A 5999-nucleotide genomic window follows, 5' to 3' on the forward strand; every position below is an offset into this window, starting at 1 on the left:
AATCTTTTGGTGGATGTTTTAAGAATGTTGATTTTTTTTAAAGTAGGGAATATAAAGGACAGAGGGGCAGATATACCAGTCAACAGAATACAACAAAGAAACCTCAGTTTTGCCTAGTAGGCTTCTATTGTCAACAATCCAGAGCATAACCAAGTCCAATCTCTGCAGTACTGATTGCTATAAAGAATTATTTCTTGTAACCAGATCACCAAACATTTTATTTATTAATGTAGGTGACTACTAAGGCATAGAAACAGCTTTCTTGAAACAGATATGGCAGTTATAATTCCAACATGGAAAATTCTATTTTGTGAAATTTCATTTCTATTTAAATCTTATTATTCTGGGGGAAAAAAAGATCTCTGAATTGACTGGAAGTCTCTAAAGACACCTGCTTTCAAATAGACTTAAAAATAGTTTTATTTTTCATTGGGATTTTTCATGTAGCAGATGTGAAGGTGAAAGGTCACTCATTCATTGTTTAATTTCAAAATGGAGCCAAAACAAATTACAGCCACAGTAAATTTGCCCACCTAATCTTACATGAAACGTACAAGCATTCAAATACTCTTATGGATTAGGGCAGCTTACTGCTGCTTGATGTTTGACTGAAATTTCCTTGAAGACATTGATGGAAAGTGAACTTGATCTTATAATAAAGAAATACCTAGAAAGTTTACTTCCTTTCTGCCTCTTCTTTTTTTATCCCTCATGCAGTATTCAAATCCATGTAAACCACTAGACTTCTAAAAACAAAATGTCCAAACATATTTTTTGCTTTCCCACAATTATTTGTCTTCCTAATTAATTCCACAGTCTGAAATAAATTATTGACTTACCAGACTTTCTTGTTTTCTGTGACAGCTTCAGCAGTAAGCAGGCCATTAACAATTCATAATGAGAGGACATGTTTGTTTCTTTTCCCTGTGCTAATTTGGTACCCCATTAGAGACTGTCTCTGACTCTTCCCTTTGCTGTCGACTCCTTGTGGGAAAGGGTGACAGACCGCTGGGCCCTATATCTTTGAATAAAGAGACTTTTCAAAGGAAAAATAAAACTCTTTTGCCATATCCAACTCCTTATGCAGAGACAATTCGTGAAACTTCTCTTTTGTCCTTTTCTTATCCATTTTTTAAAAGTACTTTGTAGAGGAACTGCAGCATTCTGTATGTGGACTGAGTCATTCTTGACCTGTGCTCTTTATCCATACTCATTGACTGCTCCCAGACAAGGTTGAAACTGATTTTCTATGAGTCTATGCCAGAAAAGAGATCTGAATATTCTTCCTGAAAGATGCCTTGAAAAATGGGTGGGATTTTACAGAGGACAGTATCTTTATGGGAGAAAGAATATAGACAAAGAGAAACTCAAGAAAAACCCTAATATGATGGTAAGTAGTATGGAGTAAAATACTATGCTATTGGATATTTTTTCAGTTTGAAGCTTAGGGATAGAAGAGATTGGTAGATAAGATACCTGATTTAAGGAGGGAAGAAAATGCCTTGTTGGAGGAGGGTGTTGAGAGAATGTAACTTCTGGTTGACCTGAGATATGGACCCAGGCAGGCAGAGACTCTTCCCTCTCTCCCCTGTCTTTAGAATGTATCTTCTGCCCAGTATTCCTGCCCTAGCAGTCATTTCAAGGACACAGCCTTGAAAGGGCAACTCGTTACTGAGACAACCTGGATGAGATAACATGACTTGATCCCATTAAGGCTGCTATATAGACTGGGAAGGTTCTGACAGGTACAGAGGTCTACTTCTTACAGCCATTCATGATAAGCCTGTATATACGTTCCCTTTATTATTAAGCCTGCCTGGAGTGGTCTGCTTCTTTCTACTGTCTCTTTCTGCCCTCCTTGTATTTGGGTCGGTTTTAGATTTCACCTGGAATTCCTGAGGTTTTAAATCATCCCTTTTAAAGTTTGGAACTGAATCATAGGGGATAGGCAACCATTCTTGGATCAAGTGCATAAAAGTAATCATTATCTTGCTTCCCAGGTGGGTCAGTAGTAAAGAATCTGCCTGCCAATGCAGGACATGCAGGAGATGTAGGTTCAATTCCTGGGTTGGGAAGATCCCCTGCGGAATGGCAACCCACTCCAGTTTTCTTGCCTGGAAAATCCTATGGACAGATGTGTTGCAAAGAGTTGGACATGACAGGGCAACTGGAGCATTCACGCACATCCTTCATCTCACATGGTCTGGGAATTGCTATGTGAGTCTTGATTCAGAAAAAGGAAAGACAAAATGATAAAAAAAAATAGGATAATATTGCTCAAACTTTAATGTAAGGAATGTGGTAGAATCAAGAGTAAAAAGAAAGTACATTGACTAGAGAAGGTGCTTTGGAATGAGACTTGTATTCAAACTTAGCTTTGGGTCTCAGTGTCTTCATCTATAAAATTGGGAAAGAAATTTGTACTTCACTAAATGAGAAAATGTAACTTAATGTTGAGATTGGCATATAGAAAAGGATTTAATAAGTTGTAAATAAAATATTTACTAAATACTATTATTGAATTAAATACTTACTAATAATTTTATCTTATCAAGTATATTTCTTTTATTTATTATTATTTATTTCCTACTGTATTTAAAGAATCTCAGAAGTTTGGTTATTGAACCTTTGGTTTAACAGAGGATGATGATTCCATGATAATACATTAAAACTTTAGTAGGGAATTTCAAAGAAAAGTCCATCAGTAGAGCAAGAGAGTACACTGTATTTTCCTTAAGTGTCTTTTTGTTGTATTTTCTTTAAGGACATAAAAAGCATATTTTCTCAGTTACACCAGCATGTGAAACTGAAAAAATGTACACCCTCCTTATCAGAAGACCATTTGTTTAGTCCCAGGGGTAGGTGGCCCCAAATCTTCTTTCCTCTTTGCACCCACACTCTTTGCAATGTGACTTTGTATTTCCTTCTACCAGGAGGAGAGTTTTCCCTACCTGTGAGTCTCAATTTGGCCACGTGACTTTCTTTTTTTTTTCACGTGACTTTCTTGACCAATGGAATGTTAGCAACAGCAGTGCCAACACGGGCTTGAAAAAGCACTTGCACATTTCCTCTTCCGCTTTTGCTCTCCTCCGTTAGCCAGCGGGATGGATGTTCAGTTCAGCGTGTTGGAGGATGAGTCACAGGGAGCCAGCCTAAGTTATCCAACATCCTAAATGAGGTCCCCCTAGGCCAGTTTGCTGACCTCCAGGAAAATTCCAAACACGGGGAAACCCAGTGGACCCACGTGCCATTGGAACAACTAAACCTGAGTGCTACAACTGGAGAATCCGTGTGCCACATTGAAAGATCCCTCATGCCACAGGTAAGACCCAAGGCAGCCAGATAAATTAAATAAATAAATAAGTATTTTCAAAAAGTAAGTAAATAAACCAGGGACACTCAGGATTAGTTTGAGATATATACCTCAGTCCTCAAGCTTTGTTCTCTTCCACCTCTCCTCACTATGACTTTGCCCCCTAACCCTAGTAAAACTCAACTAGAAAATCTTCAGCAAATAATCAGAAAGAATATGATGGTACATCAGGAAAGGAAGGATGGAGAAAAGCAATCATATGCCATTTAATTGGGAAAATTTTCATGAAAACGGCAATGGTGTTAGAGTAATATGTTTTCATATTTGGATCCAATTTGTGGCATTTATTAGATGTGTAATGTTAGAAAATTACAGTTGTTCCTAAGTATAATATCAAGATGATACTTTATTTTTTTATTTTTTTTTCTAACAGAACTCGATGGGTTTAATAATTCTTGTAGATATTATAAAAGCTTTGAAATGCTAGGATTTATGTAAATAATTGCACAGAAACATGTTTCTTTTGCCATAAATTTTTCAGAGTCCTGTTTTTATCTGTTTCCAAATAGTCTTGTTCAGTTTTTGATGAAACTCACAATATACAAATTTTCTAAGGAAAATGGAAACAGGAAGCCTCCTGAAGATACAATAACATGATTACCTTTACTTTCTTTTTTTTTTTTTTTTTTTGGGTTTGTCATATATAGCTTTTATTATGTTGAGGTATGTTCCTTCTATTCCTGCTTTCTGGAGAGTTTTTATCATAAATGGATGTTGAATTTTGTCAAAGGCTTTCTCTGCATCTATTGAGATAATCATATGGTTTTTATTTTTCATTTTGTTAATGTGGTGTATTACATTGATTGATTTGCGGATATTGAAGAATCCTTGCATCCTTGGGATAAAGCCCACTTGGTCATGGTGTATGATCTTTTTAATGTGTTGTTGGATTCTGATTGCTAGAATTTTGTTAAGGATTTTTGCATCTATGTTCATCAGTGATATTGGCCTGTAGTTTTCTTTTTTTGTGGGATCTTTGTCAGGTTTTGGTATTAGGGTGATGGTGGCCTCATAGAATGAGTTTGGAAGTTTACCTTCCTCTGCAATTTTTTGGACGAGTTTGAGCAGGATAGGTGTTAGCTGTTCTCTAAATTTTTGGTAGAATTCAGCTGTGAAGCCGTCTGGACCTGGGCTTTTGTTTGCTGGAAGATTCTTGATTACAGTTTCAATTTCCGTGCTTGTGATGGGTCTGTTAAGATTTTCTATTTCTTCCTGGTCCAGTTTTGGGAAGTTGTACTTTTCTAAGAATTTGTCCTTTTCTTCCAAGTTGTCCATTTTATTGGCATATAATTGTTGATAGTAGTCTCTTATGATCCTTTGTATTTCTGTGTTGTCTGTTGTGATCTCTCCATTTTCAATTCTAATTTTATTGATTTGATTTTTCTCCCTTTGTTTCTTGATGAGTCTGGCTAATGGTTTGTCAATTTTATTTATCCTTTCAAAGAACCAGCTTTTGGTTTTGTTGATTTTTGCTATGGTCTCTTTTGTTTCTTTTGCATTTATTTCTGCTCTAATTTTTAAGATTTCTTTCCTTCTACTAACCCTGGGGTTCTTCATTTCTTCCTTTTCTAGTTGCTTTAGGTGTAGAGTTGGGTTATTTATTTGACTTTTTTCTTGTTTCTTGAGGTGTGCCTGTATTGCTATGAACTTTCCCCTTAGGACTGCTTTTACCGTGTCCCACAGGTTTTGGGTTGTTGTGTTTTCATTTTCATTCGTTTCTATGCAAATTTTGATTTCTTTTTTGATTTCTTCTGTGATTTGTTGGTTATTCAGCAGCGTGTTGTTCAGCCTCCATATGTTGGAATTTTTAATAGTTTTTCTCCTGTAATTGAGATCTAATCTTACTGCATTGTGGTCAGAAAAGATGCTTGGAATGATTTCTATTTTTTTGAATTTACCAAGGCTAGCTTTATGGCCCAGCATGTGATCTATCCTGGAGAAGGTTCCATGTGCGCTTGAGAAAAAGGTGAAATTCATTGTTTTGGGATGAAATGTCCTATAGCTATCAATTAGGTCTAACTGGTCTATTGTATCGTTTAAAATTTGTGTTTCCTTGTTAATTTTCTGTTTAGTTGATCTATCCATAGGTGTGAGTGGGGTATTAAAGTCTCCCACTATTATTGTGTTATTGTTAATTTCTCCTTTCATACTTATTAGCATTTGTCTTACATACTGCGGTGCTCCCATGTTGGGTGCATATATATTTATAATTGTTATATCTTCTTCTTGGATTGATCCTTTGATCATTATGTAGTGACCTTCTTTGTCTCTTTTCACAGCCTTTGTTTTAAAGTCTAATTTATCTGATACGAGTATTGTGACTCCTGCTTTCTTTTGATCCCTATTTACATGGAAAATCTTTTTCCAGCCCTTCACTTTCAGTCTGTATGTGTCCCCTGTTTTGAGGTGGGTCTCTTGTAGACGACATATGTAGGGGTCTTGTTTTTGTATCCATTCAGCCAGTCTTTGTCTTTTGGTTGGGGCATTCAACCCATTTACGTTTAAGGTAATTACTGATAAGTATGATCCCGTTGCCATTTACTTTATTGTTTTGGGTTCGAGTTTATACACCATTTTTGTGTTTCCTGTCTAGAGAATATCCTTTAGTATTTGTTGGAGAGCTGGT

This window comes from Bos grunniens, chromosome 27 (assembly GCF_055505025.1).
Source record: "Bos grunniens cultivar Pamir isolate PY7600 chromosome 27, Bosgru_T2T1.0, whole genome shotgun sequence".
In the NCBI taxonomy this organism is placed as follows: Eukaryota; Metazoa; Chordata; class Mammalia; order Artiodactyla; family Bovidae; genus Bos; species Bos grunniens.